The following is a 16,179-nucleotide window of genomic DNA, read 5'->3' on the forward strand; positions in this document are numbered from 1 at the left end:
ATCCCTTCCCTCCAGTGTATCAACCGAACCACACAGCTTGGTGTCATTGGCAAACTTGCTGAGGGCGCACTCAATCCCACTGTCCATGTGGCTGACAAAGATGTTGAACAGGATCGGTCCCAACACCAATCCCTGAGGGACACCACTTGTTACCTGTCTCCACTTGGACATTGAGCCGTTGACCACAACTCTTTGTGTGTGGCCATCCAGCCAGTTCTTTATCCACTGAGTGGTCCATCCATCAAATTGATTTCTCTCCAATTTAGAGACAAGGATGTCGTGCAGGACATTGTCGAATCCTTGCAAGACTCCTGGCCATCTGAGGAAGGACACAAAGCAGAACTGCAGGTAATATGGAGTGCTCACAGGGATTTCTTAGGCATATTTAAAAGGAAAGAGTTTTCAGAAAAGTGCAGACTCTGAGAGAAATAGATGGCATTCTGTCGTTACTGAATCCAGCTGCTTTGTATTGACTCTTTGCTCCAGGTACAAGGGCAATTCTGAATCAAGGACAAGCAGAGGTGGGGGTGACCATGAGTATCCTTTCCGAAAGGTGGCACCTCTAAGTATTTGTGTTTTCATACCAGGTCAGCTGAAGCTGTTTAGAATGATGGTGGACATCATTAGGTCTCATAGTCTGGATGACTGAGGACAACCTCACATGTTTAAAGATTCAGGTTTCAGCTTCCTTTGCGATAAGTAAAGAAAGTTAAATCCTAAAGTGAGAGATTCAGGGAAATCTTAAGATGGTTTTCAACACCTTATTTTTGGTGTTGCAAGCTGTCACAGAATTTAGTTCATTTGGAGCAAAGCTCAATTGGTCCAGACAGGAATTGTCTTAGAAGTTTGGAAGAAAACCATTTTACTCTCCTGTGCCATAAAACTAGTCCAGTGATGGATGGTGGCAGGGCAAAGTTTTGGGAAAGGCAATTTCACCTAAGAAAAAGCTTCCCCCAGACTGCCATAGAAACCTGGACTCTAGGGCCTCTGTTTTCCTCCCTCCACCCTACCTAGGAACTTCATACATTTGAAAAGAAATCTAAACAATCGGAGGGATATTTGGCTGGGAATGCTGAGAGCTGCCAAGGTCCTTCTCCCTCCTTAACTGCAGTGGTTTATGATAATTAAAGCTAGTCTTTCTAGGAACAAAAAAAGGAAAAAATTTGGAAGTGCGTGAATCATACATTCCAAGCAGTAAAACCATAAAATTATAGAAGCTGGAATGTATGATTTTCCTGTCCTTCCCCCACTTTGCCTCTATTCCCTGACTTAAAATAGAGAGAAGAAAGCTACAGAGAAGCAAGACCAGGGGTTAAGTGAGTCAAGAAAGGAATCAGTGGAGCTGCTCTGAGATCTGTAGGCAAAGTAAACAGTGAGCAGCAAAAGAAATAACTATAGCAATGGGTGCGTTTAGTAGATTAGAAGGGTTACAATGGATTTATCTAAATTTATTTAAGATCTTTTATTCTGTTCTGTGTCTCAGACCCTGAAGTGATATTAGGATCTTATACATACACTGCAAGAGAGAATCCTCCACCTTCCAGTCTAAACAGACAAAACAGAGCAAGCTGGAGAGGAAAAAGCCAAATAGTAAAGACATTTATGGCCCACCACTGTTCAGGGGGCAGAACAGCCTGGAACCCTACAAGGGATGATAATTCAGTTTTGAAAATACAGTGCCCTACTTATATCATAGATTGCTGTATTGACCAGTGCAGTCTCCATGTACAAGTACTCTAACTTCCCAGAGATACACATCACCAAGAAAAGTGCAAAAACTTATCCATTTTCACATTTTCCTTCCTGGATCTGTGTTATTCTAATTTATGTATCAGTCAGTCATATTAAAATTGAGATAAACCCAAAAATAACAACAATTATATGGATGTCTCTTAGCTCTGTTTTAACAATTTGTCATCTTAGGTTTTGGAGGACATTTTTGGTACAGATGATGACATTTAGGTCTGAAAGACTTTGTGAAATGAAACAAAAAGCAGCACAGACAATGCAAAAAGTGCAAGCAGTGTTTTTCTCATTTTGCTTTGAATATTTCTTTTCCTACTTGGAAAAATGTGCACACCAAACTTAGTGAAACCCCATCTCCATTTGGCACAAACCATCACAGGTTCACTGAAATGAATGGAGTTTACACCTCCTGTGGATCTAGCTCAATGAACAGAAACTTATGAAACCTTACACTAACTGGGAAAGCGGGCAAGGTAGTTATTGTCAAGCCGCTCTCCCAGCGGGTGCATGTGTGCTCTTATATAGAATCATAGAATCATAGAATCGTAAGGGTTGGAAAGGACCTTAAGATCATCTAGTTCCAACCCCCCTGCCATGGGCAGGGATACCTCACACTAGACCATGTCGCCCAAGACTCCGTCCAGCCTGGCCTTGAACACTGCCAGGGATGGAGCATTTACCACTTCTTTGGGCAACCTGTTCCAGTGCCTCACCACCCTCACAGTAAAGAACTTCTTCCTTATATCTAACCTGAACTTCCCTTGTTTAAGTTTAGAACCATTACCCCTTGTCCTATCACTACAGTCCCTGATGAAGAGTCCCTCTCCAGCATCCTCGTAGGCCCCCTTCAGATATATCAGAAAGTAACATGAGTTTCCCTCAGAGGAAAAAGAAGCAGGTTTGACCAAGCAACTCTGATGAAGAAAGCCATTTGGGAAGAAAATGTGAAATACTCATCAACATGTTAATGATGGTTCTTTAGAAACAAACCTGTTGGAAAGGGAAAAATTTAGATTTTCTGTGTTTTCTTGTCACTTGCAGAACTCAGCCTAAATCCCTGTGCTGTTTAATGGAGAGTTTTCATTCAAGTAGAGGGTTGATGATTTTCCTATCAGCTCTTCACTTCATTAAATCAAAATGACTATGGAAGCTGTTTAGACTAAATTCCTTGGTTAGAAGTGCCAGTTATGGAGCCTGACGAAGGGGGAAAGTTTATAATAAAAGTGAGCACTTTTGAGTCCAGCAGCTTGTTGCAAGCCCTAGTACCACTCTACTATCTTGGGATAGCCCCCTCACCTTTCCATGCCTTACTTCTGTGCTTTCACTTTTAATGCACACCTTCTATAACTGTCCTCCTTTCCAAAGTAATAAAAAGTCTAATGAAAAGCAAAAGGCAAAACAACCCTGCCTGTTCCTGCTCAATGACTTTGAGATTTTAGATAAAGCCCAGTGGTTTAGAATGAAATTTATAGCCTAAATCCTGATATACTGCCACCCACATCTTCAGCAGAATCCCAGTTGTGTTACACTTTTAGTATGGGGAATAAATGTATTTTATACAATGCATTTAAAAAATTCTTACAGCTACATGCATATAACTGGAGTTGAATATACCACAGATGCAGTGTTTATATTCAGGCTGATCAGCTGAGATTAGCTGCGATTCTGATGTGGATCAACACTCTCTGCCCTTTTGTCTATGTCTAAGACTGGACAATCCAGTCTCCAGACTAAACAACCCCAGTTCTGTCAGCCGTTCCTCATAAGACATTCTCCAAATCCTTCACCAGCTTTGTTACCCTTCTCTGGACCTGCTCCAGCACCTCAATGTCTTTCTTGTAGTGAGGGGCCCAGAACTGAACGCAGTACTTGAGGTGCGGCCTCACCAGTGCTGAGTACAGGGAGATGATCACTTCCCTGACCCTACTGGCTACACTATTTCTGATACAGGCCAGGATACCTTTGGCCTTCTTGGCTGCCTGGGCATGCTGCAGGCTCACGTTCAGCTGGCCGTCAATCAGCACCCCCATGTCCCTTTCCACCAAGCAGCTTTCTAGCCACTCTTCCCAAGCCTGTAGTGTTGCATAGGGTTGTTGTGACCCAAGTGCAGGACCCGGCACTTTGCCTTATTGAACCTCATACCATTGTCCACAGCTGTCCTGGGTTCAGCTACAGCAGTCATTTTTCTCTTTCTTAGTAGCTGGTGCAGTGCTGTGTTTTTTAACTTTCAGCCTGGGAACAATGCTGATAACACCGATGTTTTTAGTTGTTGCTAAGTAATGTTTATTCCAACCAAGGACTTTCTCAGTCTCATGCTTTGCCAGGGAGGAGGGGAAGCCGGGCGGAAACAGAGACAGGACTGGACATGCTTGAACTTCAATATAAACTGGAGTCAAAGGCAGCCAAGTGGGATGCCACAACTGACATTGCCAATGCGTTTTTCTCAATCCCTTTGGCAGCAGAGTGCAGGCCACAGTTTGCTTTCACTTGGAGGGGCGTCCAGTACACTTGGAACCGACTGCCCCAGGGGTGGAAACACAGCCCTACCATCTGCCATGGATTGATCCAGACTGCACTGGAACAGGGGCAAGCTCCAGATCACCTGCAATACATTGATGACATTATTGTGTGGGGTGATGCAGCGGAAGTAGTTTTTGCGAAAGGGAGGAAAATAATCCAAATCCTGCTGAAGGCCGGTTTTGCCATAAAACGGAGTAAGGTCAAGGGACCTGCACAGGAGATTCAATTTTTGGGAATAAAATGGCAAGAGGGATGTTGCCAGATCCCCACAGACGTGATCAACAAGACAACAGCAATGTCTCCACCAACTAACAAGAAAGAAACACAAGCTTTCTTAGGCGTTGTGGGGATCTGGAGAATGCACATCCCAAATTACAGTCTGATTGTAAGCCCTCTCTACCACGTGACCCGGAAGAAGAATGATTTCAAATGGGGCCCTGAGCAACAACAAGCCTTTGAACAAATTAAACGAGAAATAGTTCATGCAGTAGCCCTTGGACCAGTCCGGGCCGGGCCAGATGTGAAAAATGTGCTCTATACTGCAGCCAGGGAGAATGGTCCTACCTGGAGCCTCTGGCAGAAAGCTCCAGGGGAGACTCGAGGTCGACCCCTTGGCTTTTGGAGTCGGGGATATAAAGGATCCGAGGCCAGCTATACTCCCACTGAAAAAGAGATACTGGCAGCCTATGAAGGGGTTCGAGCTGCCTCAGAAGTGATTGGCACTGAAGCACAGCTCCTCCTGGCACCCCGGTTGCCTGTGCAGGGCTGGATGTTCAAAGGCAGGGTCTCCTCTACACATCATGCAACTGATGCTACATGGAGTAAGTGGGCCGCACTAATTACACAACAAGCTCGAATAGGAAATCCCAGTCGTCCAGGAATTCTAGAAGTCATCATGGACTGGCCAGAGGGCAAAGATTTTGGGATGTCACCAGAAGAGGAGGTGATGAGTGCTGAAGAGGCCCCACCATATAATGAACTGTCAGAGTGAAGGGTAATATGTCTTGTTTACTGATAGGTCCTGATGTATTGTGGGAAAGCATCGGAGATGGAAGGCAGCTGTGTGGAGTCCCCTGGGACAAGTTGCAGAAACTGCTGAAGGAGAGGGTGAATGGAGTCAGTTTGCAGAGGTGAAAGCCATCCAGCTGGCCTTGGACATTGCTGAACGAGAAAAATGGCCAGTATTTTATCTCTATGCTGACTCATGGATGGCGGCAAATGCCCTGTGGGGGTGGTTGCAGCAATGGAAGCAGAGCAACTGGCAACCAAGAGGTAAGCCCATCTGGGCTGCTGCATTGTGGCAAGATATCGCTGCCTGATTGCAGAACCTGGTGGTGAAGGTACGCAACATAGATGCTCATGTACCCAAGAGTCGGGCCACTGAGGAGCACCAGAACAACCAGCAAGTGGATAAAGCTGCTAAGATTTAAGTGGCTCAGATGGACTTAGATTGGCAACATAAGGGTGAATTATTTTTAGCCCGCTGGGCCCATGACACCTCAGGCCATCAAGGAAGAGATGCAAAATATAGATGGGCTCGTGATCGAGGGGTAGATTTAACAATGGACGCTATTGCCCAGATTATTCAGGAATGCGAAATGTGCTGCAGTTGTCATGGTTTAAGCCTAGCTGGTAACTCGGAACCACTCCCCCCCTTCTTACTCCCCCTGATCCCGGGGGGATGGGGAGGAGAATCAAAAGAATATAGCTCCCACGAGGTTGAGAAAAGAACAGTCCAGTAACTAAGGTATAATACAAAACCACTACTACTACCACCAGTAATAATAATGATAAGGGAAATAACAAGGGGAGAGGATACAATCGCTCACCACCCACCGGCCGATACCCAGACCGACCCAAGCAGCGATCTGGGCCTTCCGGGTAACTCCCCCCGGTTTATATACTGGGCATGATGTGCTGTGGTATGGAATACCCCTTTGGCTAGTTTGGGTCAGGTGTCCTGTCTCTGCTTCCTCTCAGCTTCCTCTCCTCCCTAGCATAGCAGGAGACTGAGAAAGTCCTTGATCGAAGTAAACATTTCTTAGCAACAACTAAAAACACTGGTTTGTTATCAGCATTGTTCTCAGACTCAAGTTGAAAACATGGCACTGCAGCGGCTACTCAGATGGAGAAAAATAACTGCTACAGCGGAACCTAGAGCAATGTCTTAATAAATGACTAATCAATTGGTATAGAATCCACAGGTCAGAGTTTACTTCTAAGCATGGCAAATACACCACATGAAAAATAAGCTGTCCAGATACCATCATCATGGAAGGTGCTTGCAACTACATGGACACCCATTGATACTCATAATATGCATATAGCTAGACTTGATGAATAGTACAAGAAAAAAAATATATAGCAGAGACATTTATTGTGTATGCTCCTGCAAACAATTCATCCTGATTTTCAAGGGGTTCTAAATCTGGCAAAATCACTGAGAGCTTGAAAATTGTCAGTGAACTTAGGGATACTGTTCTACTCAAAAGCATATTCCTTCAGAGCTCTCTGTATATTTGTAAATAAGGAAGCCAAATTTCCTCATCAGTAATTTCTTATACAATATCAAACTTTTCCTTTAGCATATGTAATTGGTTGATGCATAGACCTGGTACTAATGGTCAAGACTACAAAGAACCAAAAACTTTTAATAAAGGGTTGTAGGATTGCACCCTGACCACAGAATTGCATGGCATCTAAGCTGTTGAGTATCTAAGCGATATCTTAAATGACCATCCTGTAGAAAAATATGATCTTTAGTGTCTTCCTTCCCAGCAGAGGAAAGGACCAATATTATGCTCTGTTGACCTTCAAAGCCTTGTCCCTGAATTTGCAGGTCATATATATTGCAAAGCATTGATTAACTGTTCTTGAAGGTCTCATAAGAATCCAATAATGAAAAGCCAGACATAGGCAGCAAGCTATACAGTTTTTAGGAAAAGGGAAACTTTAAGATTAGGGTTGGTTGATCATTTTTCTTCCTAAAAGAGTAAAACATCTATAAGAGTAAATTAATTCCATCACATTTTTTAATAAGAAGACAGAATTAATTCATTATCTGGTTGTCTTTTTTTTTTTTTCCCCTCAAACCCTAAGCTGTTTCTGAGAGCCTTTAAAAGTCAAGAAGTCTTTAAGACTGTTTCAGCACATTGAATAATCCAAAGGAAAAACCTGAAAGACAACTAACAGAATGTGTCAGCTGAACAGTTTAAGCTCTCCAGCTTCAATCTCTATAGGCACCAATTACAAGCAAGGAAAATGTTTTACAACTGTAATTAGACATAATAAGAGGAATGTATTTTTTCCCTTTATCCTACTCCCATGGTGAGTCAATTTAATTTTTAAATACAAGAGACATAATTGATTTTAGCCCTAGATTAGTACTGAAAATTATGTGTTCTCACTAATGGAACAAGAAAATTGGCATTCCTGAGGGACCTTAACCCAACCCTGTTCATGAGAACGATTATTAAACCCTGACAAGTTAGCTGCTAGGAAGAAGGGGGCATAGAATACCCTGCTGATTAACAATCTATTGAAATAATTAATATTATGTTCTTCTCATTTAATTATGGATTATTTGCAAATATATTATTATTAGATACCACAAAGGGAAGTGACTGTGCAGAGTTTTGACTTCATCTATGATGCTCAGAGGCCTTTTGTGAAGGGTTTAGGGAAGCCTCTTGCTTTGACTTGCTTCTGAGAATATTTTAAACAAATGGGGAGCTTTTACAATTTCATTAAGGCTTGATTTAGCACCCTCAGAAATAGGAAGTTTTACAGTGATTTTAGTAGGATTTTATCAGGCTTAAATGTATAAGACTGTATTGCAATATCAAGACTACATGTTTGCTCGATATATGAAAGTAATGGGTGAACAATCAGCAACAATGCACCTTATTCAGTTTCTAATACATTTTTCTTCCTGTGTGTTGTGGTAGTTTATATCAATCAAAACATATCCTTTTACAGGCTGTTATGAGAAACAAGAATAGGGAAAGGAATTTACACTCCAAGTGGGTTTTTTTTCCAGCTGCAATAACCCCAGTCATTTTAGATGCCAAATAGTTTATTTTAAATAAAATGAAAGTAAAGTGAGTGGGAAAAGGCATCTGGGAAATGCCAGACCCTTTGGTTCACTGACCTACCTTTAATTTCAAGTGACATACACACATGGGCATATAGACTAAACTACCTTGCTTTAATAACAAAAATATGCTTAGCTTTCCTGAATATTTGTGTCGTGGTTTAAACACAGCTGGTAACAAAGTACCACACAGAAGCTCGCTCTACCTCCCCCTTCCCCTGCCCCTGGCAGGATGGGGAGGAGAATTAAAAGAATGTAACTCCCATGGGTTACAGCAGTGAGGATCATGAGAGGATGTAAAGAGAGACTTCATAAATCGTGTTGACCAGAGCATGGTCAAAGAGGGAGGAACAGCTTGTGTGAAATATCTAGGAGAGCTTGGTGAGAATGGGAATAGGCAAAGTAATTGAACATTTAAAAGCAAATATGTGTAAAGTGTCTAAAGCTTAGATCAGCATTTTATTTCTCCTCCATTCATTCTACTGTGACAGCTGAAACTAACAGCCTTACTTTATTTGCTGTCAGTGGTAACTGCTGACAGGAGGATGAGGCAAAGGTCCCAGTCACAGTTTTGTTAAACAGAGTGTACTTGTACGACACAACTCGGACAAACCCACCAGCAGGTATGTAATGTTCAGACCTGTGGAGCATTTGTGTTCTTGCAGCACTGCTTGCTTTATAACTCTATAGCATTGGTGGGAAAAATAAAAAATTAGACAGAAATGGAAAGACTGATTTCTGATGCAGGCAAAATATCAAAACATCAGCAATTCTTGCCTTTTAAAAACAAACCAGTTATGCTTTTTTGATCAGTGGCTAGTTGATACAGCCTCTCCAGATCCCTCTGCAGAGCCTTCCTATCCTTCAGCAGATCAACACTACCAGCCAACTTAGTGTCATACGCCAATTTACTGAGAGTGCACTCAATCCCCTCATCCAGATCATCGATGAAGATATTAAACAACACTGGCCTTAACACCGAGCCCTGAGGGACACCACTAGTGACTGGTCACCAACTAGATGTGATGCCATTTACCGCCACTCATTAGGCAGGTAGTGTATGGGACATTGTGCTACAGATTGGGACAGACCTTTAGCTGCTGAGAAGCATGTGGCCTGGGGCCAAGAACAACCAACTTCTGATGTTGCCATCACCCTGTAGGGTTACCTTGGGCAGCTCACTATGCATTTTTCCCACTCTTTATTGAAGACCATTATGCTATCATTTGCTGTAGAAGATTTTTGCAAGGACGTGTAGTGATAGGACAAGGGGTAACGGCTTTAAACTGAAAGAGATTTACGTTAGATGTTAGGAAGTTCTTTATTGTGAGGGTGGTGAGGCACTGGAACAGGTTGCCCAGAGATGCTGTGGCTGCCCCATCCCTGTAAGAATTCAAGGCCATGTTGGATGGGGCTTTGAGCAACCTGGTCTGGTGGAAGGTCTCCCTGCCTATGGCAGGGGGGTTGGAACTAGATGATCTTTAAGGTCCCTTCGAACCCTAACCACTCTATGATTCTATGATTCTAAGATTCTATGATACTTGAGGAGTTCCTCTGAGGATGTTGGATGTTGCAGAGGTCACTATCACAGCAATGAAGTCTCCTGTGGGTTTTGGGCTTTGGGAAGCCCCAGCTAAGGAAGGGAGCTTGTGAAATGCCACCTCTCCATTTCATAGCAATGTACCCATATTTCAGAACATTCCTTCATGAATATAACTTTTTCAGTGGCCCAGTTAATCATTGCATGAGGGAAGTGGGGAGCAGCATCTCCCCAGAGCTGTGTGAAGTGGATCCCCTCCCTTAACCAAACACAGGAGAGTTTTACTCAGCCATGACACCACCAGGCTTTTGTTTCCTAAAAAAAAAAAGCTTGCCTGACCCACTCTGGACTCTGTAACCACTAAATTTCAAGACAACGAAGCTCTAAACTCAATTTCTCCACACAGTGATCTAAAAAGTTATAAAGCATTTTCCAAATGACAGCAACACAAAAGGTGCCATTAACCACAGCTAACAAGTTCTCCTGAACAGCTCCTGATTGATCCTGATGCTGTCAAACTTTCTTTTTCTTTTGATGTCTCTCTGATTGGCATCTCTCTTTAGTGCTTTTGTGACCTTTCTGCTGTATTATCAGAAACTGCCCTTCCTTCAGTATAGCCCTCACATGTTGGGTGGCCCCAAGAAGTGAGGGTCCCAACTGTAAGGGAAGCTGAATGCTCTGTAGTTCTGGGGTCAGGGCTGTGTGTGGCTGCACACCTTCTGGGTATCTCACAACATGCTGCAGCAGAATTGCTAGATGGGGAATTGTCTCCAGCACAAAACTTCCTAAGACCCAAATGTACACAAACTTGTAGAAAATTAGCAAAATCTTCAGGTGAACTGATAATGTCCAGGACAAACGTGTGTATTGGAACATGGGAGTCCGTAGCAGGGTGAGCCAGGAAGAGGGGTGGCTGCAGCTGAATGCACAAAATCCTCAAGCAAAAGGAAATACTCCACAGTCAGTTGTCTGTCGTGGTTGAAGCCCAGATGGTAAACTCAGAACCACACAGCTGCTCGCTCACTCCCCCTCTTATTCCCCCCCACTCCCAGAGGGATGGGGAGGAGAATCGAAAGAATGTAAATCCCACAGGTTGAGATAAGAACAGTCCAGTAACTAAGGTATAATACAAAACTACTACCACCACCACCACTAATAATAATAATGATAAGGGAAATAACAAGGGGAGAGAATATAAAACTAAAAGGGGAAAAGGAAAAGAAAAAATAAACACAAGTGATGAGCAGTACAATTGCTCACCACCCGCTGACCGATACCCAGCCCGACCCAAGCAGCAACCTGGGCCTTCCAGGTAACTCCCCCCAATTTATATACTGGGCATGAAGTGCTGTGGCATGGAATACCCCTTTGGCTAGTTTGGGTCAGGTGTCCTGTCTCTGCTTCCTCCCAGCTTCCCGTGCCCCTCCTCACTGGCAGACATGAGACTGAAAAGTCCTTGATTGGAGTAAGCATTACTTAGCAACAACTGGAAATATCAGTGTGTTGTCAGCACTGTTCTCAGACTGAACCAGCTACTAGGAAGGAGGAAAATAACTGCTGCAGTTGAACCCAGGACAATATCCACCTCTTATTCCATACCATTCACGTCATGCTCAGATCCCATATTTTTCAATATACCATCGCTTTTTGTCTCATGTATATATATACAAACACACACAAAAAGAGACAGATATCATTCCTTAGTCCATGTACCATCCCTTGATAGCTTGATGGCATCAGGGTACACTGTGCACCAGTATCTACTAGAGCCTTATACTCCTGTGGGACTGATGTACCAGGCCATCTGATCCACACAGTCCAGTAAACCCAATTGTCCCTCTCCTCCACCTGGCTGGAGGCAGGGCCCCTCTAATAATGATCATAAGATTCTCAACTTACATCTTGTAGAAAGGGATTAGAATTCCTTATCACAGGAGCTGGAGTAAAATCAGCTCTTCTGCTCCATCTGGGAAACTGCTCACCAGAGACTGGAGCAGCAACTTTCTTGGGAGGATCATCCTTGACTGTTGTTTTCCTCTTCAATTCACGCACCCGTTCCTCCAGAACTGAGGTAGGTTTTCCATCCCACTTTCTCATGTCTTCTCCGCGACCCCACAGGTAAAACCACAGGGTGGCCCGTGGCGTGTACCTCCTGTATCTTCTCTCTTGGGCAATAGGGCACCTTCTTTTAATAGCTGAACGCATGTTGGTACATGCAGGGAGCTGGATAGATCGGATAGATCGTCTCTCAATTGTTTGAACTCCTGGGATGGTTTTTCCAGAGCTGAAATGATGGAAGGGGTGAGATTGTCCCTGAACTCTCGGAGTTGATGGCTCAATTCATCCACTGTTGGTGGTGCTAGGTCATTCCAGGTCATTGATGCCAATGAGTGGTGTCCTGGGTTCAGCTATAGCAGTCATTTTTCTCCTTCTTAGTAGCTGGTTGTCGTGGTTTAAGCCCAGCCGGTAACTCAGAACCACACAGCCGCTCGCTCACTCCCCCCCCTTCCTCCCCCCGCTCCCGGAGGGATGGGGAGGAGAATGGGAAGAATGTAACTCCCACGGGTTGAGATAAGAGCAGTCCCGCAACTAAGGTATAATACAAAACCACTACTGCTACCACCAATGATAATAATGATTAGTGAAATAACAAGGGGAGAGGGTACAATTGCTCACCACCCGCCGACCGATACCCAGCCCGACCCGAGCAGTGATCTGGGCCTTCTGGGTAACTCCCCCCGGGTTATATACTGGGCATGACGTGCTGTGGTATGGAATACCCCTTTGGCTAGTTTGGGTCAGGTGTCCTGTGTCTGCTTCCTCCCGGCTTCCCCTCCTCCCTGGCAGAGCATGAGACTGAGAAAGTCCTTGGTCGGAATAAACATTACTTGGCAACAACTAAAAACATCAGTGTTATCAGCGTTGTTCCCAGGCTGAAAGATAAAAAACACAGCCCTGCACCAGCTACTAAGAAGGAGAAAAATGACTGCTATAGCTGAACCCAGGACAGTATCCACCCCTTATTCCATACCATTCACGTCATGCTCAGATCCCACATCTCTCAACACACCATCACCCCTGTCCCATATATACACATATATATACACCCACACCCACACACAGAGAAAGATATCATTCCCTAGTCCATGGACCAATCCCTGTAAAATTGCTGAACTCATCCAGTCCATGATGTCAGGCTCCATCTCTTGTAATAGTCTTTCAGGGCAGGAGGGACGGTTGTGTAGTGTTGGGTTGTTGCCTGCTGATGATACCGCCAAACTCGTCTGGTCACTGCTGAGCTCGTCTGGTTTCCTCAAAATTCATTCTTTGTTGAGGTGATGATCGGAGGGAAGTCAGGGTCAATTGCTGGCGACCTGAAGATATCTAGCTGGTGGGCTATAAAAGTGTTATAGAGCAGGCAACAGCGTACAATTGAGTTCATTGGCTGTTTTCCCCCAAAATCAAATCCCCTTGAGGTACACATCGGACTTCCCCATCTTCCCGCATTACCCACCAAGTATATCCAGGTCCCTGAGCAAAAGCAACCCCACGAGTGGGTTTGCCTTTACCTGAAGCAGGAATAACCCAGACTGTCTTCCCCAACAAATTCTTTATGTGCACCACAGGAACTTTATCCCCCTCTACAGGACGTAAAAGTTCTGATTGGGCTGGGCGAGCCCTGTTGGCAGATCCCGTAATGTTGACCAACCAGGTGGCTTCTGGTAGATGTGTATCCCAGTGTTTGAAAGTCCCACCACCCATTGCTCTCAGGGTAGTTTTTAACAGCCCATTGTACAGTTTGATTTTCCCAGAGGCTGGTGCATGGTAGGGGATGTGAAATACCCACTCAATGCCGTGATCTTTGGCCCAAGTGTCTATGAGGTTGTTCCGGAAATGAGTCCCATTGTCTGACTCAATTCTCTCTGGGGTGCCGTGTCGCCACAAGACTTGTTTCTCAAGGCCCAGGATAGTGTTCCGGGCAGTGGCGTGGGGCACAGTGTATGTTTCCAGCCAGCCATCTGGTGGTTGCTTCCACCATGGTAAGCACATAGCGCTTGCCTTGGCGGGTTGGTGGGAGTGTGATATAGTCAATCTGCCAGGCCTCCCCATACTTGTACTTCAGCCATCGTCCTCCATACCAGAGAGGCTTTAACCACTTGGCTTGCTTAATTGCAGCACATGTTTCACATTCGTGAATAACCTGGGCAATAGTGTCCATCGTTAAGTCCACCCCTCGATCACGAGCCCATCTATATGTTGCATCTCTGCCTTGATGGCCTGAGGTGTCATGGGCCCAGCGGGCTAAAAATAATTCACCCTTATGTTGCCAATCCAAGTCCATCTGAGCCACTTAAATCTTAGCAGCTTTATCCACTTGCTGGTTATTCTGGTGCTCCTCAGTGGCCCGACTCTTGGGTACATGAGCATCTACGTGGCGTACCTTCACCACCAGGTTCTGCACCCGAGCAGCGAAATCTTGCCACAATGCAGCAGCCCAGATGGGTTTACTTCTGCGTTGCCAGTTGCTCTGCTTCCATTGCTGCAACCACCCCCACAGGGCATTTGCCGCCATCCATGAGTCAGTCTAGAGATAAAGCACTGGCCATTTTTCTCGTTCAGCAATGTCCAAGGCCAGCTGGATGGCTTTCACCTCTGCAAACTGACTCCATTCACCCTCTCCTTCAGCAGTTTCTGCAACTTGTCCCAGGGGACTCCACACAGCTGCCTTCCATCTCCGATGCTTTCCCACAATACAGCAGGACCCATCAGTAATCAAAGCATATTGCTTTTCACTCTCTGACAGTTCATTATATGGTGGGGCCTCTTCAGCATGCATCACCTCCTCTTCTGGTGACATCCCAAAATCTTTGCCCTCTGGCCAGTCCATGATGACGTATAGAATTCCTGGACGACTGGGATTTCCTATTCAAGCTCGTTGTGTAATTAGTGCGGCCCACTTACTCCATGTAGCATCAGTTGCATGATGTGTAGAGGAGACCCTGCCTTTGAACATCCAGCCCTGCACAGGCAACCGGGGTGCCAGGAGGAGCTGTGCTTCAGTACCAATCACTTCTGAGGCAGCTCGAACCCCTTCATAGGCTGCCAGTATCTCTTTTTCAGTGGGAGTATAGCTGGCCTCAGATCCTTTATATCCCCGACTCCAAAAGCCAAGGGGTCGACCTCGAGTCTCCCCTGGAGCTTTCTGCCAGAGGCTCCAGGTAGGACCATTCTCCCCAGCTGCAGTATAGAGCACATTTATGACATCTTGCCCTGTCTGGACTGGCCCAAGGGCTACTGCATGAACTATTACTCGCTTAATTTGTTCAAAGGCTTGTTGTTGCTCAGGGCCCCATTTGAAATCATTCTTCTTCCGGGTCACGTGGTAGAGAGGGCTTACAATCAGACAGTAATTTGGGATGTGCATTCTCCAGATCCCCACAACGCCTAAGAAAGCTTGTGTTTCTTTCTTGTTAGTTGGTGGAGACATTGCTGTTGTCTTGTTGATCACGTCTGTGGGGATCTGGCGGCGTCCCTCTTGCCATTTTATTCCCAAAAATTGAATCTCCTGTGCAGGTCCCTTGACCTTATTCCGTTTTATGGCAAAACCGCCCTTCAGCAGGATTTGGATTATCTTCCTCCCTTTCTCAAAAACTTCTTCTGCTGTATCACCCCACACGATGATGTCATCAATGTATTGCAGGTGTTCTGGAGCTTGCCCCTGTTCCAGTGCAGTCTGGATCAATCCATGGCAGATGGTAGGGCTGTGTTTCCACCCCTGGGGCAGTCGGTTCCAAGTGTACTGGACGCCCCTCCAAGTGAAAGCAAAATGTGGCCTGCATTCTGCTGCCAAAGGGATTGAGAAAAATGCATTGGCAATGTCAATTGTGGCATCCCACTTGGCTGCCTTTGACTCCAGTTCATATTGAAGTTCTAGCATGTCCGGTACGGCAGCACTCAATGGTGGTGTGACTTCGTTCAGGCCACGATAGTCTACTGTTAGTCTCCCCTCTCCATTAGACTTTTGCACTGGCCATATGGGGCTATTAAAGGGTGAGCGGGTCCTGCTGATCACTCCTTGGCTCTCCAGTCTGCGGATCAGCTTATGGATGGGAATCAGGGAGTCTCGGTTGGTGCGATATTGCCGCCGGTGCACTGTTGTGGTCGCAATTGGCACTTGTTGTTCTTCGACCTTCAGCAACCCCACAACAGAAGGATCCTCTGAGAGACCGGGCAAGGTGCACAGCTGCTTAATTTCCTCTGTCTCCAAGGCAGCAATACC

Source organism: Strigops habroptila, chromosome W (genome assembly GCF_004027225.2).
Source record: "Strigops habroptila isolate Jane chromosome W, bStrHab1.2.pri, whole genome shotgun sequence".
NCBI lineage: Eukaryota > Metazoa > Chordata > Aves > Psittaciformes > Psittacidae > Strigops > Strigops habroptila.